General features: G+C 41.2%; 1 protein-coding gene across 3 annotated transcripts in view; it reads right to left on the minus strand.

Moving 5' to 3' along the window:
- Positions 1-9,052: 9,052 nt before the first annotated feature.
- ZNF536 (zinc finger protein 536) overlaps positions 9,053-27,339 on the minus strand; it is a 506,153-nt gene continuing 487,866 nt past the window's right edge. For 2 of the 3 annotated variants that reach the window (XM_044427921.1, XM_044427919.1), the window contains exon 9: positions 9,053-10,239. The gene's annotated coding sequence lies outside the window, so the exon portion shown is untranslated. The remainder of the gene's footprint in view (positions 10,240-27,339) is intronic. The other variant, XM_044427922.1, reaches the window with a different exon arrangement.

Here is a 27,339-nt window from a genome sequence, read left to right on the forward strand (position 1 = left end):
AAAGCTCACCTCTCCATGTCTGCTCTGGTAAAAAGCTAGAGGGCCAGTTTTAGTCCTCTAACAACAGACCTTCAGAGCAGATGGGAAGGAAGTGACCTTTGTCTGTACTTCCCATAGGATGCTGATAAGGCTCTTGCTTTGGGGGGGAGTGGAGCTATCAGGATTGCACCCTTAAGGGACAGCAAGTCCCCACAGAGTAGCTGTGGGGACTTGCTGCCAAGGTGATTGCTCCCAGTGGGAAGGCTCCTTATGGTCCTTCTCCAAGGTCACTCTTACAGCCTTGGGAAGAGCCAGCATAACCCGGCCAGCTGTGGCACAGAAGAGGGCCTGGCACCCTCCACTGGAGCTGTTTTCTGGACATTTCCCTGGGGCCACAGGAGAGATCTGCCCATCGGTCTGCTAGAACAAGTCCCAAATTGGATCAAATTATATGATGCTGATAGGGAAACTGAAAACAAATGTCCAAAGTAGAGATCAAAATGTGTATACGCAAATCAAATAATTAAATTAATAAGGTCTCCCCTGATTTAAACAAAAGCAGATAGAAACCATAGATTAGAAACAGGTATATTAAAGCTGCCTTGAGTGCCATTGGATCTGCATGGCTTGTGCATGTGTGTGGAAAGAGTTACTGGACAACTGGTCATGACTGGCTCCTTGCTGAGTGATTAACACACTGCGTAACTGAGCTGGATTTTTAAACTGAGTGTATAGTCTAAGCCCATGCAGAGGTTAAATCTGAATTACAGATGCAAGACATGCAAAAGATGACATAAACATTTCCCTTTATTTGACCGTGCTTCTCTCTCTCTCTCTCTCTCTCTCTCTCTCTCTCTCTCTCTCTCTCCCCCCCCCTACCCCACCCCCAATAATTTGCCAAGTATTCCATCTGGCAATACGAATTTTCCATGCAGGGCTATTCAAAACACGACAATTTATGCCAGCACATTGTGATTTCCTTTGTCACAGGGATGGAACCCAAATGGAAGTGGATTGCTTCAAGGGGTTAATTTTGATTTAACAACTGCAGCTGGCAAAACAGCAGCAAGCAGCATTTCCTCTTACTTTAAGTGTTTCTCTAGGTGCTGCGGTAATCACAAGCCAGTTCCTACTAGGGATGTGTGGGGATCCCATCTTGGGCAGAACATCTGCTGCATTCCCTTGTTTTGGCCATCCAGATTCTGGCCAGCTTCGTGGCAGTCCGTGGTCGGAGTTCTTGGTGAGTCCACCACTAGCAGCATACAGGGCTGAAGGGTGGCCACTGAGAAGGGCTGCCGGTCTGCCCCCTGGCTGCCCCCTTTCCCCATGCCTTGCTGGCACCACCATGGCAGCAAGTGGGAAGAAGTTTGGCCAGCGGGAGTTGCAGCCAGCGTGCCTGCTCACCGCCGCCTTTGCCCAGCCCTGGTTGGCAACCAGCAATCTTATTCCAGTTCAGCAACCGCAGCCACAAAGGCCGGCTGTAGCTGGCATGGAGGAGAGATGCTGCTTGCACAGGGTGCCACTTTCCTGGTGAGTGATCCAGTGCGGGGCCACCGGAGCCGCTGCAGGTGCCGCTCCTGTTTTTTTGGGGGGGGGGGGGGTTGCATGTTTTATGTTTGTCTTCAAAACATCTGTTTCCTCTGTTTGTTTTCCCCACGCCATCAGCTATCTTTGTAGCAGCAGTACGACAGAATTGTGCATATGTTTAATATCGTTTCATTTTTATTCCTTGGTAACCTGCTTTGAAATTTGTTTCCAATGAGAAACGATATATAAATATTGTTAATATCATCATGTTCTACTCATTCTGCCTTTTTTGATCACCTTTGTGCAATCTGTTTAAATGTGCATTGATATATAAAAGATCATAAATAAGTAAATGAAAAATGCACAGAAATGAGTGTATATCGCAAAGTCATGTTTAGTAATGCTGCATATGAGGAAGATTGATTGAAAATGCTTATTAAAGAAATTGCATGCAGAAATGCATGTATTAGGAAAATGTCACTAAAAATGCATACACATTCTCATGCATTTTTCTTTAAAGTTCTTAAAGTTCTGGACAAATCAGACTTGAAGACCTGCAAAATAAGAAACTTCAAAAAAACCCAGAATGGTCAGATGCATCCATCCCCAGGCCAGCTTGATTCTCTCTTAAGCAGAATTTGAAATGTCATAGAAAACCCTTTTGCTGCCCAGGGTTGTATTTCTCCTACAGTGAGTATAGGTAACCCTTTAAGTGGCAATTCAATTGTGGCTCCTTGGCAACCTAGATATGCCTCATTCTAGTCAATTAGAATGAGTAAATATGTCCTCATCACTCATCAGGACAGTGATGCTATCACATTATTGAGTGCTTTTGTCCCAAACCTAGTAGATTCTTGCTTGATAAATTAGTTAATTCTATAGCTTGGACCCAGAGTTTGCCTCTGTAGACAGGAGAGCTACTGGTCCAATGGGGCATTTATCCTATAGGATTAGGAGGTGATCTTCCCCAGTTCTCCTTCCCTGCTACTGTAGGCTCTTGGAAGAGCAGGCTATGCTGAGACCATACCATTCCTATTTGCAATACTGAAGTTGCTATCCAAGGTTTCAGGCAGGAATTTTCCAGCCCTGCCTGGAGATGCCAGGGACCGAACCAGAACCTTCGGTATGCCAAACACGTGCTCTATCACTGAGCTTTGGGCCCTCCATCCAACAGTGTGAGAAGATGCTCTGGAGGACAAAAAGGGAAGGGGAATCAGCCAAAAGGGACGTCTCCCTCTTGCTTCTCGCCAATCAAGCTACCGGAAGCAGAAGCCAGTCCTGGATCCAGCCAAGTATCTTGTGCAAATTGGACATTTGATTTCAAGGATGAAGTGTTTATAGTCCAGGCCTGTACATTGGCCATGTGCATTCCAACAATTGCTAAACTTGCAGCAATGGCTTCGAAGGCAGACAATACTTCATACCATCGTCTGTTTTTGGAAATGGTACTTCATTCATCAAAAGCTGTTGCCTGCCTACCATGTATATGACGATTTGTAGCTTCACCTCACATGGCATATATATATGCATAAATAACCATGTGCTGTATAAATAATTACATGTAGGAAAGGCAGTAAAACATGGAAGGCATATTAATACTTTTGACATATGAGAATAGAAACGGCAGCATTATTCTGCATGTGAGAGGGGGCACGATGCACTGAATGGATTCATGTAGAGAACATTTTCCAAAGTTTCCCCCCACCCTCCCCAACCTACCCTCTTTCCGTTCACACCAGTATTATAGTTAGCAAATTGATAAGGGCCCTCCGTTAAGCTTTATTACTTGTGACATGAGCCTATGACACTTTATAAAAAGAAGTAATCCAGAACAATCTCTAGGTAATTAACACCTAGATAAACAAACATAAATTTCTATATTGCATTTATTTGGACTACCACTCAAATATGCGTGAACCATGCTTTTTTAATTAAAAGATAAATCTATGTGACACTTAGCCTCAAACTTAATTATTCAGCATAGTATAATAAAAAATACAGCCCATTAAATGTGTCCTGCTCTGTATTTCTGTATTAACAGCAAAACAGTTCACTCTGGGATCATTTAAATTTTCTTCCCTCCTCTTTTCCTGTGATTTCCCTGTTCACCAAATCTCTCTCTTGCACCCCACCCCCAACACCTCTCCCTCTCTCTCCCTTTTAAGCAAGACTTTAGCAACACCAACAGGTGAGGAGCTGTAGAACTTAGCTTATTTTTTATATAATCTTGCCCTCTAAAAGCTCTGTAGGTTTTCCCTCTTTAAAATATTTGATCACAACCACCATATTGCATTTCTGCCCATACACACCCCGCCACATTCTTCACAGTGAAAGTACCCTTCCAAGATCCAGAAATGAAAATCACACTAGCTAAGAATAATGTTTCTGGGATTGTGTTTAACATACTTAAGCTCTAGTGTTCCAGGAGGGACGGAGGGAGAGGACAGACAAATGATAGGCAGTAAGATAAAAGACAGACAGACCTATGCATGTACAAATGGCAAATCCAGTGCAGATGTCAAATGGATAGGAGAATTATTTTTCCCACAGTCAGTATAAAGTGGGATTATTGGCCTTACAAAAGTTTCAGCATGAAACGTTACCTTGAAGCTGGAAGCAGGTTTCAAATGTTAGGTGCAGAATCTCTTGTCAAGGCATTCGCCATCTGTACAGGAAGGCTGCTGGTGTAGCTGAAATATTTCTCAATGAGAATGTGTGTGTGTGTTTGTGTGTGTGTGTGACAGAGAGAGAGAGAGAGAGAGAGAGAGAGAGAGAGAGAGAGAGAGAGAGAGAGAGAGAGAGAGAGAGAGAGAGCACGCGAATTGTGTTTAACAATATTTGTGAATTTTCTGCTTGCCGCAGCAAAGATGTGCTCCAGCTGCCACATGCCTTGATGGAAGGCCTCAGAGCACCAGCTGTTTCCAAAGGCCAAATGAACAATTTTATCATGGGCTCCTACAGCCCATGCCAGGATGTACCGGAATGGGTCACAGTGATTTCTATCAAGATGCATACAGGCCATCTGCCCACGTTTTTGCTGTATTTGTGAGTCAAAATATATGTTCAAAAATATTGCTTCCATGAGTTTTTAGAAAGAGTGCCTGAAACTGTGGATTGTGGTTAGTGGTTAAAAATAATGCACCCATCCATTGACTTTCTCCAGTGAACATTTCATCCATCAAATATGACCATATTGAATTCCTTGTAAACAATGGTATCTCCTTCCATCTGGTGTGAGCATTCACCTGTCTTTCCCTAATGTGAGTATTGCTCCATTCAGAAGACAAATCCAGCATGTTCAGGCTAGCTGATATCTCATACAAGATGAGTTCACATGCTTCCAAACCAATGCCTGCGGTTGGTCTTTTCCTTCTGTGAGAAAGAGACATCTGACTGGGAGGTGATGGGAGCTGTAATCCAAAACATCTAGAAGGCACCAGGTTGAGAAAAGATGGAATAAACTATGGCTTTAACCAAGCAAAATATGCCACACCCAACTTCTAGGAACGTCACAGTTCAACTGAGGTTGTGAATACCAGACATAGCTGTCAGTCTGTTGGGAATCACAAGATTTACTTTCAAATTCAGTCCAGTAGAAAGGAATCCCACATACCGAATGGGACCAGGGAAACTGGAATGATCTCCTTTTACCAAAGATAGCATGGATCTCTGAGATGAAGGTACAGAAATAGCTTGCTAGTAAATAAGCCTTAAGTGCTGAATAAAATAGAATCCTCAATCAATATAAATGCAACAGTTCTGGCCAAGCATCCTTCATTTATGGAAAGAATAATTTCCACTTTCTAGTTAGAGAATGTTTCAACCTGTTCTGATGAAGGGTGGAGATGGGTAGGTTTTATTCAAACAAGGCTCTACCCTCATGCCCACTTACTGTAAAATAACCTCCACTGAATTCAGCAGGACCTATTTCTAAATGTAAGTACCGAGGCACGTTTACTGGATTCTGCAAGAAATAAAATGCTGGCATATTAACAAATTAGATTAAAGCCAGCTCAACTTCTAGAACCAAGCAGGGTCTGTTCAATGGGTTGGATCCAGACCCAGGCACTCAAATCAATTTACACATGTAAGAAATGACTTGGGAATCCTTTATTTCAAGACATCTACTCTGAACATCACTAAATCTGAATCCAAGCCAATGCTTTGTCTACGTCTCCAAAAAATTGGACATGTCTTGACTGGAATTCAGCTTTAGTAATTCTGAGTAAGTTTATTTGTTATATTTACACACACACAACACACGCCCAGTACACTGACGCCCAGTATACTATAGATCAGGATATAAAATAGTGTCAGAAACACATTCAATCACTCGGTGTCATTTCCCATAATGAACAGCTCTGATTAAACTTCACCAAACATTATCTAAGCCATTGTAAGTCTCTGGCTCTTTGCTTGCTCTTTGCTATATAACAAGCCATAGTAGTTACGTGGCTGAAACACCTTCGTCCACATGGAATTGACACTTTCCCAACATGTGGGTATATTTCAGTTTTCTTATAGCTTTAATTCTGACAATACATTTATGTGTGGGCGGATTGGAAGAGAGTGTGACCCTAGATGCTGCAGCAGGCACAGAATCTTCTCCAGAGTCAAGGGGACTTGTGGCCATCTGAACTTCTCTGTCAGGTGATGCAACATTAAAACTACCTAATTTTGCTGCATTTGCCGTGCTGATGAGCCAGTTAAACCAGAGAACCAGTTTAGCTGGAGAACAGGTGCATTCATCAGGTACAGTTTTTACCTATTTCAGATCGTGGGTAAATAGACAAAAAGCATATGCCTTTCCCTGCTACATACTTTCTTTTTAATAGAAGCTCCAAAAGAAGCGAACACTCCAATGAACAACTCACAGTGTGATTTTTTCTCTGTTGGAGCATTCTGGTTCTAATTTTCTTTCCCCGTACCTTTGCCCTGGTCTTCTCTTGTTTGATTTACATATCTGAATACTCTCTTCTTCAGTTTCTAATGAGCAGTAGTCAAGAATTCCAGATCCTTTAATTGCATCTGAGTGTGAAAATCAAAATACATACAGAAAGGAAACTGATGCATGTGAGAAAATGAGACCTATAAATCCCTTTAAGGTTCAAGAACATCTGATGGCGTGCACCATTACATTAAACCCCACAGTTTTCTGAAGTCAAATATTTTATAGATATAAATAAAAGCTTTGCTTTCTGTGAAATCATGACTTTATACAGTATAAAGTATGATACACACTTAGAACACTTTATGGTCAGTTTGATAGACCCAAGACTTTTTTTCCTGCAGTACATCAGTATTACAGAAAACAATTATTACTACATGCTAAAACAGATTCCAGCAGTCTTTTAATCAAGCACTCCCTCTCTCTCTCTCTCTCAATCCGTCTCTCTCTCAATCTCTCTCTCTCTCTAATGTATATATATATATACATATCTATATATATTCTACTTCTTCTGCCTAACAACTGGGACTTTATGGACATCCATTTCTCCCCTCAAATCTGACAAAGCCACAGGAGAAAAAATATGATTGTAAGTTCCTAATAAACATAAGCAAGTAGGAAAGCTTCTTTTTTCCCCAGAGGTAGAGGTTTTATTGCGTAAAACACTGGATAAAAGTGTACTGCTGAAAAGACATTTTTATTCTAACAGCAAAAAGAAAAAAAACAGTCATTTGCTGAGGTGGGGAACAACTTTTAATACTTCTATACCAGAATAAAGTTCTGTCAACTGATGTATTATAATAATAAATAATGACCAAGAATAAACTTTAAATACAAAGTTTTTTTTCCTAATCGTTACAAGCATAGCAACAAAATCCTCTACTCTATTGATCTCAGATTTTCTCCAAGATAGATTTTTTTTTCCTTTGCGTAGGAATGTAGACAGTATTTTGACCAATATCACAGACTACAGAAGTTACAGAGAAAAATCTTGACATGGTTAGATATGAGAAGCATGATGATATTCAGAAACTGACAATGTTTCACTGCTCCTGTCACTTGTTTGTATTCCAAGTTACAAATGTTCTGGGGCAAAAAAAGGGGTGAATGTCAGAGAAAAAGGCAGGACAGTAGCACCAGACGAAATTGATTCAACACACACATCACAAAGAACGGGGGAGAAGTTTCCAGTGTCACAAACGGAATTATTGCCTGTCATATCTGAAAATGCTCAGAAGACACAAAAGAATACTGAGAAGAGCTCCGAAAAGTGCAAGGAGATGGAATGTGGGATCGTTTTTTCCTCTTTTTTTCTCGCTAAGATACTGAAGGCGGCGCAAACACACAAAAAGCAAGCGACCGAAACACAGTCACCAAACACAGTAGTGCAGTTAAAATCCTAAAGCTTACTACAGTCAGAAAGTCTTCAATTACATTTCCATCCTTTTCCAAGGATCATAAGAAACAGTTGCATTAAGTTTATCAACTTGATTTAAGTAAGGCAGTGAGAACTATACTATGAAAAAAAAAATTGAAGAACAAGAAAAGCAGCTTGCCCTCTGCCAGAAGGGGGTCCACATTATACAGAGACCTCAGTTTAACTGAAAATTCAATTGGATGGTATCATTTTTGTATTTTCTGACAGTGTATGCAAACCGTATTCCTTATTAGCCTGAGAATCTTTTTCTTTCTGCTCAGTCTCAGGGTAGCGCTACGAATTTTATTTACATTGATTGCAGTTTAGGTTTTTCTGTAAACTGCTGTAGGCAGAGCTGAAATTTTTAAGGCCCTGGGGTTTTCCTCTGTGCTCCCAGCCTGCAAGGATATATTGACTTTTTCCCATTCTTTTTATTTAAAGTCTGAATTATTTTGTTTTGAAAAGAAGTTAGCACTTCTCTATCATCATAAACAGCACCGATTTTGCTTCTTTCAAAGGAAGTACATGAAAAGACTGAAATCTTTTGCCATTCAAGTGGATGTAAGAATACATCATTAAAGGCATTCTTACTTATTTTCCTTTCCTTTCCCTTGGTCATATATTTCACCATAATCTCTCCAAAGCTTCTTAGGTGGGAAACAACAGAATCAAATTTGGAGGGGCCAATTAGTAGAAAAGCTAAAATCTGCAAAAATATAGAACACACTTTTTTCCTTACAAAAACAAAGAAATAGCAGTTAATACTTTTATGTTCTTCATCTTTTTTCATAAGGACAAAAAGCAGGATGTCTGGATTCGTATTTTAGGTCATATCTCTTGAAAAGAGATTGCTCCAGTAAAAGCAAAGCAAGGCTCCTGCACAATGTCTGTAACACTTTTTTTTTAAAAAGTAAAGCAGTCTAATAAATGAAAACTAATCTTGACTGGGGAAATCCTTCATTCAAGTTTTCTTTATATGGAGAAGAAAGAAATTCTCTATTGAAATATATATATATATATAGATATATATATATATATATTTGCACCAATATCTCCTCTAGATAAGGCTAAACAGTGACCCTATCCAGTACATTTTTAATATGTAATTCTAAATCTCTCTATAGCACCCTACTTTATTTAAAAAAGGAATAAAATAGGAAGAATTTTTCCCTCAATACTGCAAGTTGATCTAAAAATAATAATAATAAAACAACCCCCAAAAGACATCATACAATAAATCTACAATCTCTCATTGGGCTGCAGAATTTTTTTCTCTATAACACTTAATTCATTTGGCCATTAGTGAGTGTGTGTGTGTGTGTGTACCTATATGTGCGTCTATCTAGCTATCTCTATATCTATCAATCAATCTATCTATCTATATATATATCTTTTTAAAATTAAAATGTAATGCAGAATCCTTTTCAATATAGGTCAGCATTGACCGTAGCTTATGGGCCGTCTAAAATTCCTCCTATAGTGCAGTTGAATTGATTTTCTCTGCAGTGACATCTCCGGTCAGGCTGGAACCATGTCAGTCTCCCAACACATCTCATTACTATGCTAGGCAAACGACCGCAGTTGGCGTCATATTAAAAAGGTGTTTTCAACAATGAAAACACAGACCCCCTCACAGACACACACTCCTGCCATCCTCAAGGCAACATGAAATCTGCAAGGTGGGTGCTGTAAGGTGTGTGGGGTGATTTTTGCTTGCTTGCTTGCTTTTTTCTGGTAAGAGCGTGATTTCCGGACAAAGACCACTTTCATGTTGGAAATGTCCCCTTTATTTCCATATATTTCACACACACAAATTTTACATCCTCCTCACGTTTGGTGGGGGGGGAAACACCCTTTTGATTTATCCCCACCTACATTGTTTGGAAGTACTTGTTGCCAGGTAACAGTTTAGCAGCCATTTTCAAGGGCTGTTTTTTTTCCTTTTCATATATATATATATATATATATATATATCTAACTTTAATGTCTTAAACATCATGTACACTTCTGGGAATATGCACACAATTTGTTTTCCTCAGAAGGCAGTTAAGCAAACACTCTGCTACCCAAATGCATATCTAAAAACTGTGTAAAATAATATTGCAATGTATAGATTGATTTGTTCTGCTGCGTTACTCTTGGGCCTTCCTGCCCTCCTCGGTTAACTCTGTTGAGTTCCCAGGTTTGACAGCTGCAGGTTCCTCTAAATTCCCAGAAGCCTCGGAGTCAACTCTGGAGCGCTTGAACCTGCGATCTGGGTACTGGCTGTTGTCAAAAGGCATGCGATGGACACAAAGAACGTGGGTCTTCAAATTTCCCTTCTGAGAGGCACTGTAGGGACAATATCGGCATTGGAAAGGCCGGTGACCTGTGCAACAGACAAACATCGGGTTAGTTTTTCCTCTTAGCAGCAGCTTCTTTCTTTCTTTTTTCTGTTGTGCACTTCATAAGTGGAGGAATGGAAAATATAAACCTCTTTTTCTTACACATATGGACTGATTCATACAGCTTAGTTCTAATGCAGTGCAACCTTCACACAGGTACTGTGCCACCGAAGTCTGACACAGGTCTATGTTTGTTGAAATTCAACCTTGCGCAAGAAGTTTACAGAATGTAATATATCTGAATTTAATCTCTCTCTCTCTCTCTTTCTCTCTCTCTCTCTCTCTCTCACACATGTGCGTACACACTCTATCTTTCTCCCTCCACACACATGCCCCGGCTCCACCATTTGCAAAGAAGCATGGATGTGACATTCATTCTGTCTTCCAAATGTCCATGACATGATGCTACCATCTCAGAAAGGAATCTGTGAAACAGCATTGACACAGACAAAGGCAGCTTAAGGTCCAATCTGATGCATGTCTTGAAATGTCCTATGCCTCTTAGCATTGCCCAGCCAGCTTGGCACATGTATGCTGGGATCTGTGAGATACTTTTCTGCCTAAAGGTGCTTAGGATGGCACTTTCCATCACAGAGATCATCCAAGGCAAAATCTACAAAACTGGATGCAACTACAGCAGCATGCAGCTAGTAGTCATCTAACCTCTGCTGAAATATCTCTGGCAAAGAAGAGCTCTGCATTTATCTTCTTGGAATGATGCATTTAAAAACAATAGCCTTGCCATCAAAAATACTTTGAAAATTTGTATTTCAGACCTTGACAAATAATACCAATTCGAATTGATTTCTGTAACATTTCTCAATAATAGGTTTTGAAACAAAAATCACGCCGTGCTTGAATAACATCCTCAAACATATTTTACTAAGTCACTTTGACATACAGAATGTTTCTTTTTAATCTGGTTTTTGTTTCTTCCAATGGAAAGTGATGCAAAATTAAGGCATGCACAGTCCAGATGTGCATGTGTTAGAGGGAAACAGAAGGGAGAAAAGATCTTACAGAGCAATAATTCATATTTTTTCCTATCCTGTCCTTTGTTCAAAGAGGTTGGGGGCATGTGGATAGAACACATGACCCATTTTATCCTCATAGCAATGTTAGATTACAAGAAGAGCCATCCTGGATCAGACCGAGGGTCAGCATTCTGCTCACTCAGTGACAAACCAGCTGCCCACCAGGTTCCACAAGCAGGATGCCTGTGCTTTAAGACCCTCTTTCCTACGTGTCCCAGCAACTGGTGCCTTGGCACTGCAAAAGTCTATTGTGCTCAGCTCAAATATTATGTTTAAAAATAATCGCCGCTTGCAATTCTCTTGTACAGTATAGTTTTCTTCATGCATGGCGTGTGTTTTGTTCCAGGTTATTCTGAGCTAGCCTAAGACTTTGCTTAGGAGATAGTGTTTCAGCAATCACATTTCAATTTCAACCTTTGCTGGGAAGTTGTTGATGTGTTTTACTGGAACTTTATGAGCTTTGTTTCTCAAATCAACTTACACCAGAGCCATCTGAGGTCAAATGCACTTAGCTTACTTTAATTTGCTGAAATAAATGAATAAATAAATTTGCCTGGCCATCTACATAAAAAGCCAGGGCTATGGGAAAACACAGCCGACTAGCCGTTACCCTCCTTTTTCCTGTTGCTTGATTGTCCACACACAGACCCTCATGCATGTCTGCTGCCAGCACATCGCAGCTGTGGAATTAGCAAAGCGACTCAGGCTTCATGCTCACATTCGGTGTGATTCACGTGGAGAACCATCACGGCAGTCTCGCAAACAAGGAATTAGGTTCACTCCCATCAACAGAGCACATGCTCACTTCCAATATTTGAGATGGGAGGATAGATGGCATAATATTTACAGGCATCAGCTCTGGGCAAATTCACATCTGCTAAAGTCTATGCACCCATAAATCACTGTTGACCCTCTTTATCATTTCAAATCTGTACGCTCTAGGATTGGAGGGAGCAGTCTAATTTTGGCTTATGTCCCTTCTGAATGTTCATTCATAGCTTCTGTTCTTCCACATAGAATTGTTATTTTAGAAAATAAAGCCACACCATATTTAAGGCACTTTTGTGGGAAATGAGAGTGACATCACACAATTCAGAAAAAGTTTGGCAACTGCAGGATAAGCACATTCTGGTTCATGTGTTTAGTCCATGTGAATGTAAGTCAGGTCATTATGCTTAAAAACTATGGACCAAGCAACAACTTCAAGTCCCCTGCCTGTTCAATATCCAGTGCGACTCAAAGTTTTGGTAAAGAAGAAAGAAACAAGTAAGGATTGCTCTGAAATGTCTATTTTAATACCCAAAGGAAAAGTAGAAGAAGAAAATTATAAGCAGGAGGTAAGAATTTTCAGCAGAAGGAATTTAAAAAGCTGTTAATGGAGAAATGGCACTTTGGAGTCTAAGGATGAATCTGTTTATTACCTTACGGGCTTATATTATCCATGCTGTAATGTGCGGAGGGATTTTATTGCCGCAACAATGAAGCCTCTGGTACCTGTTGGCGGAGCCGAAGTGATACCACGGGATGTCCACAAACATTCTATTTGCTGAAGGAACTTGTCAGCAGTAGAACACTCATAAGAGTTCAGTGAGTTGTAAAGGAAAAGCAGTTGCACTGAAGAAATCCCTCCTTGTGCCTTACCAGGAACAGGAGGAAGTGTTTCAACTCTGGTAGGAAAAGGCAGAGTACAAGGCATAGTGGGAAGAGGGGCCAAAGACCAGAAAGTCCAAAGGAACGACGGTGAAAAGAACTAGGCAAAGCAGAAGAAGAGACTGAAAGTGGGAGCCTAAATGAGGGTTAAGGGAAGATGAAGGGAGACAGCATGTCATGGTGGGTCAGTGTTCATAATTTCTACAGTGGGGGCTCCTAGTTTTCCATATTTGGGAATAAAGATTTCCAGAAAGAATACTGGCAAAAATACTGAGCAGCAGCCACTTGGAATCTTTAAATTCCAGGAGGGGAAAGCTAGGCAAGCCTCAGGAGCTTCATGCAGCTAAAACAGGAACAGAATATATTCTAGATCAGTGCCTAAGCAGGTTGTCTGATCCTGCTGGCTCTGAAACAGAATAGAGATTCTTGTGTTGGAATATTTTTAAAACTGCCACCCTATAAACCTTTCTGGCTGTGAAGCAGCCTTTGTATGAAGGTCTCCAGAGCTAGAAGAATTCCTCCTTCTTTATGGCCGTGTAAGCTAAAGCTGAAATCGGTTTTCTAATCTTTGCTTTCTACCTGAACTGCAAATGAGCCCTACCAAACATATGAGCTTAATCAAGGGCAGCAGTCATTAAAGCATTAACAGTAATTCATTAATCAATTTACCAAAATAATTTTTTAAAAGGATCCAGGAGGAATGAACTAAATAGCACTCAATTATGCTCCCAAAGGCTTTCCCCACTTACTACTAGGCATGAACCAAAAAAGTTTGAATGTTAATATCTGCACAAACATGTTTGATCTGTTCCTCATTAATTCAACTACATTAACATGGAGGAAGGCATTAACAACACCTAAAGTGGTTTCAGTTCTCCACTGCATTGTTTTTCTATCACTAACTTTTGGGGACCATCAAAATTTCACATCACTGTCATGTGAAAAGTTAAGTACACAATAAGCTAATTTATATTGTCACAGTGCGGTACAACGGCGGTAAAGAGCACATCCATTTTTAATATAGTATGAATAATATATAAATATGTATACACTGTGAGGGTCAAACAGTGTAAGAGCAAAAGAAGTGGCATGTTGTTTACAGCAGCATTCGTATCCCCACAAAAATCCCGGAGAGTTGTCATACGGAAGATAACAACATCTGCAATTTGCTCGTAACTAGGGGGCAAAGCAAAATGTCCATTTCTCCTGGGGAACACCACCCATTCATTACTGCTCCAAACTGGTTGTGGGCAGCAAGATCTTAAAATAACCAGACCAAGATAAGCGGGCAAGTAATTTATACCCTTTTTATCAGATGGTGTTGGGGGGATTTGGGACTCTGGGCTCCGTCTTTTCAAGCCATAGATCACATATCCTAGCCAGGATGCATCTTCTATCATATAATCATTTGAAAGTCGCTTTAAGAGAATACTTTCTCATAGTTCTGAAGACAAATACTGTTCTGCAATTATGATTATTTATTGCTATTATTTACTTCATTTCTATATTGCCATTTCTTTACCTCTATATATTTCTTCTGTAATGGAGGCTCTCCAGGCAGGTCATAACAATTCATTGAAACACAGAAACCACCAATAGAAAAATGACAGCATACTTTTTAGTACGAGACCAATAAAAGACTCTCCCCACCCCTATATGCCATTGAACACCACAGAATGCCCCAGAGAAGAGAGCAGTCTGAACTTGGCTCTGAAGAGGTCACAGAGCTGGTGCAAAGCAGGTCCCAGTGAGGCGCTCATTCTGTAATTAAGGAGCAGGGACAACACTGAGAAGGCCTTTCTCCTTGATGCCACTTTCCAAGCCTCTCTCGGAGGTGGCACTCAGAGAAGGACCTCAGATGATGAACGTTATCCATGGGTTTGGCTGGTAACTGTAGGCTGTGCCCTTGGGACTGCTTCAAAATAGCCAGACACAAAGACCGTCACCACTGGTGACCGACGCTGGGGCCTCTGAAAGAAGCCCATCTCATATGTAGCTACAACCACTCTGCCATTACATGTCTCAGCTGAGTCTTATACTTATTTTCATCCTGTGTTTCTGTCCGATCACTCTCATGCCCAGATCAGGAAGTCAACCTGAGAGATAGTGTGGCTTAATGGTTGAAGTGCTGGACAAGACTCAGGCAATCCAGGTTCAAGTATCCACTCAGCTGCCACATCGACTCTCCAGGGTAGCTCACTCTCGGGCTAACCTAACTCTCAGCCATTTATTTATTTATTTATTTGCATGCATTGATAGCCCCCTATAATTGCCGAGGCCTTCTTAGGCAGCTTACAATGCATAAAACATATTAACAGAGTAAAACACATTAAAACATAAAGAACTAAACACCTATAAAAGCAATTAAAAAGGGCCACAGCATGCAGGCTAAATGTTTAAAAAAATCCTAAAAAAATGGATGCTATGAGGATAAATAGAAAGGAGGAATAGGGTTATATAAGCTGCCTTCTGTTCCTTGCAGGAAAAAGGTGGCATACAAATATAATAAATAAAATAGACCCTTCTAATAAAACCTGTTTCATGAATTTCACCTCTATTTCTACAGAGTTGTGCCATTTCTTTAGAGGCATCCTGCACTCAGTTCAGAACAGCTCGATGGAACTGTGCAATAACTGTTAGGAAGTGTTAGACAGCTTTGGAAGTGATCCTATCAAGCAGAGCAGGAACTGCCAAGCTTGGGCTCACATTCATTCAGTGCGGAGCAGGAACAGTCTTTGTTTCCCTACTCCACTCAGTCTGGATTTTTGCTTGATGGCCTTCTTTGGCCAGAGGGAAGGAAGGAGGCTGGCATGGCTTCAGGCTACCATAACCCCCTATCCTGGCTGATCTGGTCTCCTCCCCATCCTGCTCCACAGAAACACCCGCAGTATCCCCTCTCTGAACTCATGGTCTTGCCCCCAAAGCCACATATCTGCACTCACCGTGAAGGGTTCCAGGCAGGGCATGCAAGCTCCAAGTTCAGAGAGCTATCCCAGGTCAGAGCAGAGAATCTGAACTATGCCATCTGCTGTGGCTTCCCGGAAAATGTCTAAGGGCTCCTGGATGTTCCCTCTGACACCTAATTCCAACACACGTGCTAATCCCAAGGAGTGCAGATCAGCTCACGGTACAATTTGCAAGGACCAATTTCTTCTTTGTGAGCACTCCTAGCATTACAGGCTTCTCAAAAGCTGGTATCCCCAGCATGACACTCATTGTCCAAGAGAACTTTGGAAACGGTGAGCAGGACTTCTGCTGCACACTTACTTGTGAATAAGTGCATTTGAAATAAGTAGGAATGTCTTCTGAATAGCTATGCAGAGGATTTCAGTGTAACAATGCCTAATAGAGAATTCTTAGTACACTCACCAAACTACAAGCTCCTAGATTATTTCAGATAATCCTAAAGAGTTGGTCTGGTGAAACTGGTATGAAATCAATTTTATTCTGCAGCGCCAGTACGCCACTTCCTTCACTACTGAATCCTTATGAAACACCAGTCTACCATAATCTCCATGTTGCTCATTCCTTCGTAACTTTTATGAAGTCTTAGGCCAGTCTGAATCTCATTTAACTGGTTTAGCCATAATTTCTTTTGCCAGGTTTGCTGAACTCAAGCCACTGTTATATACCTTATAGGAATGGTGACTTGAGAAGCCAACTGTTGTGGAGAACATCTCTTGGTCAAAAGGAAGATCCAAAACTAAACTCCCATCTTTCACAGAATCTACTTTTTCTCCTAGTTTTAAAATTTAATTCAAGTTTACTTAATTTGGCTTTTAGGGATAAAAATGCTTTGTTTCATTTTGTTATTTTTCAAATTCATGAGCTGATATATTGCTTCATGACACAGATGCCAGCTCCTGTCGATCATATCACATCCCTTTACATTCCATGGGAAGGTGTACCCAGATGCTGAGTCCATAGAAGAGCACAGAACAAACTAGTTTCTGAAGTTGTGTGTGAGAGAGTGGCTTGTTTGTTTGCTCTTGCAAATCACCTTTGCTTTTGCAAGCTCCCTTAATGGACATTGACAGGTTGACATAACTCACAGTAGCAGCCCTTCCTTCCTTGTTCCTTTGATTAAGTACACTTTGTTAGTAGATGTGTAAGGACTGAAATATTCACCCTTTTTTTCTTTTATATTGGAGGCCTTTTAGAACACAAAAGAGCACCTAACAAAATGCACAGTGCAGTCCTTTCACCATTTACTCAGGTGTAAGCACCACTGAGTTCTGTGAGGCTTCCTCCTGAGCAAGAATGACAGAATCATAGAGTAGTGCAGATAAAAGGGGCCTATGAGGCCATCGGGTCCAGCTCATTGCTCTGTGCAGGACTCCACATTAAAGTATCCTTCTCAGATGGCTGTCCAGCTGCCTCCTGAATGCCTCCCATGTGGGAGAGCCTGCGAGCAACCTCGGTAGTTGATTCCATTGCCATACTGCTCTAACACAGGAAATTCTTCCTGATGTTTAGCCTGAATCAGGCTTCCTCTAACTTAAGCTGGTTATTCCATGTACTGTCCTCTTGGATGACCAAGAAGTGAGACTGTCCTTCCTCTTTGTAACAACCTTTCAAGTACCCATCGAGTGCTTGCATGCCTATCCTCAGTCTTCTCTTCTTGAGGATGAACATGTCCAGTTCTTTCAATCTATCCTTGCAGGACAGTTTCCAGTCCCTGGTTCATCCTTGTTGCCCTTCTCTGAACCTTTCCAGCTTGTCTGCATTTTCTTAAACTTAGGTGCCCAGAACTGAACACAGTAGGACAGATGAGGCCAAGTACCAAATAGAGATGAACCAGTTCCTCAAAAGATTTGGAAACTATACCTCTATTAATGCATCTCAATGCAGCTACATCACATTGTTGACTCATATAGATACAGCATTGCAAATTCAATGGGCAGAACCCCCTGCATTATGTCTATTCAGTCCTTTCTAAGAAGCAGCTTTTCCACATTCATTGAGTCTCAACAGTGAACATGATCATATTCGCAGTCTTGGCCAGTACTTGTGAAGGTGAAAGGGGTGGCCTGCCATAATCCACACCCCTTTCCTAATTACCAATTTATAAGTACCAATGCACAGACAGAATTTCAAAATGCTACTAGGAAACAACACATGAATAAAAAGGTAAAAAATAATCATTGTTAAAGATGTTTATTTGCATGGGCAAGGTAAATTAATTCTGCCCTTCCATAGTTATTTGATCAGGGTCCAAATTCCATCTACAGTTCCACCAAGAAATATCTAATCTTTGTGATCTAAAAAGGCACATATGTAGGGGGGTTGTTCAGAAATGTAAAAAAGACCATTAGAATAGTCATATGGCTGAGATGAAGAATTAATTCCAGATTGTTACGGTTGTACTAATAGCAGCAAAATCATGGCTTTCTCCCAAAACAGCAAGAACCGGTAATTTCAAAGAAAAATGCCAATCGTCTATTACTCAAAAGCCTTCTGCTCTTCTTTCTATGCTGTGTTTTACAGTTTTGTGTATTTGTATGGATATTGTTTATACGCAGATGAAAATAGAAAACATCAAAATGTACACATATGCACGCACTTTAATATTAGAATTTAGATAAAGAAGAAAGAAATAAAGATAATCCAGCAATGGACATTAAAAGCCATAAAAGAAGCCATAAATTAAAGCTGAAGGGCAGAGATTCCCCTTAAAAACAACCTTTAAAATTGGGGATGTGCCAAGGCATGCAAATCCTACCCAAGACATTTACTAATGTTATCAACATTCTTTTGGCTGTGCTCAAAATTATTTTGATGTTTATCTCTCTTCAATTTGATTTGATTGAAAAAAATGTGACAAAGCATGTATATGGAGATTGCTTCCTGCAATAAGATAATCAAGGAAGGCTGTAACATTATTATCCTTTTTGCTTAGATCTTCTAATACAGAATACATATGGATGTATATATGTATACATCCTAGACCAGTAATGGTGAACCTTTTCAAGACTGAGAGCCAAAAATGCAACCCAAAACCCACTTATTTATCGCAAAGTGCCAACACTGCAAGAAAACCTGAATACTGAGGTTTTAGTTTAGAAAAAACAATTCATACGTAAGAAAACTCAAAGCTAAAATCTTGTGTTAATAAAAACAAATGTATTAAAACTCACAGCCAGTACAAGCAAATATATATATCCTTGGCAGCGCACTGACCAGCCATGCAAAAGCTCAGATGAGTTGTGGCTAATGAGTTACAACTTGTGATGTCATCGCCTGGCACCACCACTCCTTTCCGACCATGCGCATGGCTTCTGTGTGCGCTGTTCTCCAATCCTTGGCTGCTGGGCCGATGCTGGGGCGACTTGGCTCATGCGCTGACAGAGAGGGCTACGTGCCCGCCGTGGTATGTGTGCCATAGGCTTGCCACCACCGTCCTAGGCCATTTTAAATGTGATTTTATGCTTCAGGTCCATAAAATTGTACATGAAGTACATGCATGAATCATAGAGTTGGAGGACTGAAGAGGTGAAGTTCCCTTGTCCTACCACCTTTTAGTGAAGTAGAGGGGACTCAGACCTCCAAATGTAAATTTGACATGTATCCACCCCCCAGTATCTCTGTCTGAGAACATCCTTGGCATGTGCAAAGTCCCAGAAACAACCCCTGCAGCTCCATTTAAAAGTACTGGGTAGAAACCAATGAGGGAGAAAAACACTGGCAGAAGGCTGCTGCCAGTCAGAGTAGACAATACTAGACCAGACAGATCAACAGTCTTTATCAATATAAGCTAGTATGACCTGGCTTCCCATGGCTAGAGATGTACAGGTTTTGGTCTGTCTGTGTTCTGCACATTGCCAGGGCCTATCTTCATTCCATCATTTACTCATTGATAAAACTGGAATATTCTTACCAGAATTTCCAATTTCTTGATCCGTTGTGCAAATGTGTTAATCTGCATTTGTGTGAATGTAAACTAGGACTGATTTCCCCCTGCCCTTGCAATGGAAAACCAGCCCACAAGTCTGATGAATTTGGAAAAAGCAGGTCTGCTACAGCATCCATGGGTCAGATTCAAAGCAGCCCAAACACAATTGAATCCATTTCTCCAACACCCCTACTTATGTTTGAAACTTACTCCTCCGACAGCTTCCGCTCCCCCTTCCCCTTCCTTCCTTCCTTCCTTCCTTCCTTCCTTCCTAGGCCTGGGAAAATGTAATTCACCTTTAGGGGCACATGTTGGCCAACAGCATGGAAACCAAGAGGAAGTTCACATTTGGAAGTGGGACCTGAGCATTCTTTTGGGAACTGTCCCCATTTTCAAAGCAGAGCACACAATAAGAAGACTAGGAATGTGAAGAGGTGCATATATTCTCCACCCCACCCCTTAAACCCTGCCTAGTGACTATTGCTGTGCTTGTGCATTTATATTTCCCTCTTCTCCTTGCAATGAACTTGTGGCATATTTTTTACTATCCATAGCTAACATTCTAAAATGTTGTATGCATTACCCGATAGACCAGAATGGCCCTAAAGCAGCCATTCTGACCTGGAACATAATAATATGGATTGGAAAAATGCTGAATAAATGCATTTGTCCAATAGACAATAATAGCTCTGATGAAGCCATTCTGCTTTATGGGTCTCACAATATACATTTTGGAGAAAAAAAAAACCTCCCCTATTGCTTGGACCAATTGAGAAGGCTCCAGTCTCATAATGAAACTTTCCAGAAACTTTCCAGATGAAGTCTCATCCAAACATATACTAAAAGCAGTTGCTCATTAAACAGCAATATACCGGAAGATGTGGTTGCTTCTGTTATAGCATGATCAGCTTGTTCTGCAATGGTGAGTTCCACAATTCATGAATCCAGAGCTGGACAAGGAATGGGTCTGCATTGTTCTGATTGAGGTAGTTCCTGATATGAGGGATAGGGGTGTTTTTCAAAGGGGAGACAGAAATTGGTTAACCTGGGTAACCTTTCACTGGGGTCTTTCAGTAGAAAAAGTAGTCTGAGGGAGGATGAGAATATCACTGGTCCTTCCCCCTCGAAACTGGTGATAATAGTAGGGCTACACCAAGATGTGGTCCTGTTTCAGTCGTCTGTTAGGGGAGTAACTGGGCCCATGGCAGCCAACAGCATTCTCTCCATGAGAGTGAAAGAAAAGCCCCACACTGGACAGATGGTCTGGAAAAGCTGCACTGAAAATATCCCACAAAGTCCTGAGGCAATCTACGCAGCATAATTTGGAAATGCAAATGGCACTGTGGTGGCGTAGAAAATGTAAATGGAAGTCCACAACTGGCACCACAAGGCATTCTGGCTACCCCATTCCATGGGCACCTAAGACTCCCATGTTGGTAATGTACAGTGGTGCCATGTTTGGTCCAGTTAGATAAAGTCCGTTGTGATACAGTTAGATCAAGCAAGTGACATCCAGTCAAGGTAGGAAAGTCATGTCACAGCAAATAAATGCATGCAAGGTATATACGGGTGTTGCAATGCAAATAAAGCAAAACCATGGATAGCTCCAAGTGAGCCCAGCCGGCAGAGCTTTTCTCCTGCAAAAAGAGCTATCAGAAGTTGTTGTCTCAGGAGAGAGCAATAGTTGATAAGACCTGCACCATGATTGACTCTAGCCCTGGATGAGTTTATTAGGTTATTAAAGAGCCCTTGCCTGATTTTTCAGTCTCTGACTACTGCAAAGCTCGGGAAATGGTGGTACATCCCGGAACATCCTCTGTATCCTTCTAGCCAGCCCAATTTAAAAAAAAAATCCAAAAATCTGTGATTTCTGACTGTTTGGGTCCCAAATAAGGTAGTCTTCCATTGCAGGCGGTAAGTTCCAAGATCTGGATTCATGGCAATGGCAAATTAAAAATTTCTAGCTAGCGATCATGGCTGTTAGCAGACATTGTTTTCAAATCCTAAGCAGCACAGAGGCAGGAGGAGGTGCTTCATCTGTGGCTTGGTTGTGCCTCCTTTCCCACATTTTAGAAAAGGAATGTAACAACAATTCTTTAAAGATGAGTGCAATTACTATTTTCTTATTAGCTTTGTTCCTTCCCAATGTAAAGACAAACACACACACTTTCACCACCTCCCTGCTTATTATATACACTTCAAAATTATTCACCAGATGACTCACCAAAATGTAGAGGAAATATCAATAATTTTAAGGTTAAAAAAGACAGCCAGAAAAATGCATCTATTGACGAGTCAGAGAAATATACACGTGAATTATGGCTGTATGAGGCAATCGTAAAGACAGAAAGATTTTCAGTTGAATAATTAAAGTTCCAGAAATATCTAGATATAATTATGTCCATGACAAATGTAGAAAGCCAAATATTTTATATGCCTTGGAACATTACTCAGCCATTTAGAGAAAAATGCAGTTGTATATTCTCATGGTGGTGAACACACGGATAAGTAGAAATTGCATATGGTTGCCAAGCATGTTGATCACCAGGGCTAAATCTCGTAGATTTAAGATTTCATTGGTGGATTACTTCTTTGATAGCACCAAGTCAACTCAGATACAGCATGAATAATACTGTAAGAGGTTACTGGGAAAAGTAATGAGACACGATTATTTCAGAGCAGAATTGCTCTGAAATTCCCTGGTATAGAACTTGTGTGTATGAATGAGTATACACGCAAACCTGTGTGTGTAAGTTGGTGGGTGGGCACATGCAGCTGAGCTCCTTCTCCTTGGGTCTGTCTGTCTTTTCTGCCTCTCTTCCTATCTTGCTCTTATTTCCTTTCTGGGATCTGTGAGGAACCGTATCATAGAACTAGGTCACTCGCAGTGAGCCCAACACAGCTCAGTCTTTCGATTTCCTCCTCCTGCTCCTCCTTTTCCAAATTTGGTGAAAGTGTGGTAAACAAAGTGTTTACAATGTCTGGGGGACACTCATGTACCACATGGTCAGCCACGATCTCTGGCCACTGATTCTGCATTTCACAAAAGCCCCAAATACGCATTTGTTCATCTATATTGTCATTTATATTTGCAGTTATGTTTACTATGCCTCATGAGGACAGGTGTTGATAGGATTTTCTACCCCAGATACAGAATAATTGGTGCCATGTCATGTACTTTGACTTGTACATGAGACAGTCTTAGGTAATCCTGTAAGACTAGAACTGGCAGCAACGTCTTGCCAAAGTGCATTTGAAGGCATTATGGAATGAAACTTGCCTATTCCTGGGCAGTACAGAACTTAACTTCCTTATTCCTGATGGCCAGTGATGGGTGCTTTAATGCAGCAGTGCAAGTGTTTAGTTGTTAGTGAAGTCTACATTATTTAAGGTGTCATAGTACTTTAGTGAAAACTGTTTTAGCAGTTTTAAATGTTGTATGCTCTGTGTTGTTGTAAATTGCCTTCAGTCTTTTTAAAAGATAAACTAAGAATTACTATATAGAGATATATAACTTGGGAGGCTATAAACAAATAAGAAAGTTATATGTTGTCATTGAATTACTCATGTAATGACAATCAAAAATAAAAATTAGAAGTTTTCCCATCGGAGGAATCTCAAGGCAATTGGGAAGGTCAAACATGAGTAAGACTTTACACAACCCAACAGGATGACCCAATTTCATGAATGTTACGGATTTTTACCTAAATATTTTTGGTTCACTGGAGTCCTTAATATTTAGTGTCTGCTTCATCCATGATGTCACTTAAAATAAATATGCTGCTGCTTTTTAATTTAAGCTGCTGCTTTGTTATGAAAGTTAAGTAATTTAGATGGAATTTTGTCACATTATAACTTTTCTTACTAGCAAAGATGCTATAATGTACAGTGACAGTTTACTAAGCTGTCTCAGAAACTCCTTGCAAGTAATTTCTAAATTGTGACATTATATTTAATCTAGGCATAATTCAAGTGCCCTGAACAAGGAAACAAACAATTTTGACTTTCCTCTTTTACAAGAGATTGTGGAGTTGGAGGTAAGATCTGGAGAACCACTCAGGTTCAGAAATGAAATTGCATTCTCTTGGGTCTGAATGCGTTGTTGCTGCACTGTATTGATTGTGCTATATACGTTAGGGCTCTCTCGCTCTCTCTCGCTCTGTGTGTGTGTGTGTGTGTGTGTGTTTAGAAGTGAAGTGGGCAACCTGTGGCCCTCCACATGTTTGGGACATCATCTATAGCCTTCATAGCCAAAGGTCAAGCTGAAGGAGTTGAGGCCAAACCACCATGTGAAGGCATCATAAAGTCCGCTAGTATTTTGCTTGTTTGCTTGGCCTCTTTACGGGTGAGAGGACAGTCCTGGCTAGAAGTTTGGAAGGCCCTTTGGGCAAGACACCCTCTCTTGTTCCCTGCTCCCTCAGTGAGTCTGCCTTCTCATTACTGTGGTCACCAGCAAATGTTGTTCCTTCTCTATCTTCTGATCACTGCCCCAGCAGTTTGCAAGGTAGCCAGGTTACAAGGCAGCATAAATCCAAGCAATACTCTCTTGGAGATTAGGGGAAGTGTCTGCCTATGCAAACTATTTGCACCCCAGCAGAAATACTCCCTCCCTTGGGCTTCTGGGTGGCTCCTGCTGCTTGATGGCTGGAGAGTGGAAATGCTGGTCACATTTCCCCAGGTGGGCTGGTACTCAAGCTCTGCCTAGAATCTCCACTAGGTAATCCTGAAACTGCAAAGTCTTCAACTCCCTCCCCCCGACCCTTTGCTTCCTTCTTGGAGTCAGACCAATCTATCTGAAGAAACTCTGATCTGAGAGAGCTGGGTCCTCTCTCTACCCTTGCAGCCTGAAACAGCCCAGATGGTTGCTTTAGGGGTGATCAGTGTGGGGTTTCTAGAGGTGGTAGAAGAGGCTGCGTACTCCAGAAATCAGCAACCTCTCAGTGTGGTATATGAGGGAAAGAGAGAGCTTATTTACATGAAGTTGTTAATCCACTGCATTTACTTTCAGTTTCATCACAGAACTGAGATCCAAGCTCTACACAAAGCGCATTTCCCTTCCCGCTTTTACAATGCCTAACTTCTAGGTGGCACTGTGATACAGCAGAATAGTGCAAATGCTGAAGTGGAAAAACAGTTTTCTTCTGCTCTCAGATATAATATCTCATTTCCCCTGATCTATTAAAACAAAAACTAAAACTTGCCAAAAGTTCTATTTAAAAGCAGAAATGAAACTGGAGGGCCATAACTCATGGGAATGACCATGAGTGACAAACACAATAAATATCTTATGCAGAAAAGTCTGAATGAGTGTGTGGCCATGTACACACACACACACACACACACACACATGGCTGGCAACCCCAGCGAATACCAACACTTTCTGAGGATGCCAGTAGTTGATATGTATTCACACACCCAAAAAGACTGCACACTAATGCAGTACAGATTCAGGGCAATGGGGCTATAGAGCCTATATGAACACAAAATGTACATGCATAGGCACTAGGGATGGGTGAAAGTTTTACTGATTTGATTGATTGCACCTTGCCTTTCTTCCAAAACTGACACTCAAGGCAGTTTGAGGCAGTTTCAGAAAAACAACAAGTTGCTTGTAACAATAGCCAAACACATTAAAAGCACAATTCAAAACACAGCAGGAGCAGACTGAAAACAGCCCCCAGTATAACAGACCCATCCACACACCAAAAGAAGCCGATGAAAGAAGGATGTGATCCTCCCCTGGCGGATTGTAGACCATGCCCCTTCGACCTGCAAGTGGACAAATATATATTCTGAATACTCCCCTACCTAAAACAATGACCAGTGTGACGACAACCTGCTCTCTGTGGGCTAGGGCCACACTCTTCGGCAAGTGTGCTCTGCCCTGTTGTGACTGATGAAGAGGTTTTTAACTGGCAGGGAGATTTTGCACAAGGGAACGTTCCCAGTTGCAACTCCTTGTACTGGTACTGTCCAGACTTCTCCTATCTTCTACATGTGTAAACAAGGTTTCCAGAATCCTCTTGCAATGCTAGTTTCTGGAAGGGAAGGGGAAATATGTTTTCAGGTGAGCACCTTCTTCTTCCCATTTTCTCCTAATGGGTTCTCCCCTACCCATTAGCTTTTCCATGCCCCCATGATGGCCAAATGTATGGCCAAAGAATGACAGAATGACGCATGCCAACGTTTCCATCTAATCCAGTTGTTTCACCACCATCGCCTAAACCTAAGCAAATGGCCAATGCTTTCCACTTTAGGGTATATTATATTTGTTATACAATATACCCTGTTATCATTATAAGTAAATAGTAAAGATTATTTTTGTTTAAAAAGTAAAGCATAACAAAATGACTCCATGTCTTCATTGTAAAACCCTCTCAGGTTGGTTTTCCATTTCACAGACTTAAAAAGGAAATGCCAGACACACTGAAATAAAGTTTCTTACAAGTGATAATATGGCGCTTGAGGTCATGGTGTCGTGCCCAATCATGTGCAGGTCCCACCACTTGCCCCATGGGAACCATTCTGTAGTTCTAAAAAGATCTCCAGATGAACAGAAATGCTTGCTTCCAAAATGCAGCAAATTATCCATGTGCAGAAGGAACCTCTGGACCTGTTCTGGGCTCTCACACGCAACCTCCATGCACTTCCAGAGTTATTTTTAGAATTTCAAAAGAGCTGCTACACAACTGATGTGTCCTGCCAGTGTAACAAGACCAGTTGTGATGCAGTAGCCCCATTGAATATTAGTGTCCCAGCACACACATGGGTTCCTTGGACACTTTGTGGTTTCCTCAGATTGATTGATTGATTATTGCATTTCTATCTCACCTTTTTCCTCCCAGACATCTCAAGGTGACTTACATCATTTCCTGCCTCTTCCTAGTCTTATCCTGGCAACAATAAGTCCATGAGGAAGGTTGGGCTGAGAGTCTTTGACTGGCCCCAAATCACCCAGTTGACTCCATGTCTGAGTGGGGACTAGAACCCAGGTTGCCTGAGTTCCAGACTCTCATCCTTAACCATTACACCACACTAGCTCTCACCTGACTTTGTTTCATTCACCTACATACCAAGGGATGTGCATGTAGCCCTCGTCTCCAATGAATGAACTCCTGTGGGTGGATGGATGGATTGATGGATGGATGGATGAGTTGGGTACAAACCAACCAATGTAAATCCTTCTTAAAGAATGGAATGAATGCCAATTGTGTTAGATTTTGCCTACATGTTCAGGTCACCAAGAGCTGCAGTACATGGTCATCATTTTTCCATTTCCTATCATATATTTAAGAATGTAAGCAGAGCATTGACATGTCAGGCCAAATGCCCATCTAGTCTCCTGGGGCCCAGCAGTGACCTTGAAAAGTCCAAAATCAGGGCATGAGTTTAAAATCCTACACTGGTTCTTGCTGCCCTGTGGTTGGTAATGAGAAGCCCATCATCTCCAATATGCCAAGGCTGAAGAGAAGCGCCATAAGTACCAGCCAAGCTTTCCTCTGTGAATT

The sequence above is a fragment of the Varanus komodoensis genome, unplaced genomic scaffold, assembly GCF_004798865.1.
Source record: "Varanus komodoensis strain SLA01 unplaced genomic scaffold, ASM479886v1 scaffold19, whole genome shotgun sequence".
In the NCBI taxonomy this organism is placed as follows: domain Eukaryota; kingdom Metazoa; phylum Chordata; class Lepidosauria; order Squamata; family Varanidae; genus Varanus; species Varanus komodoensis.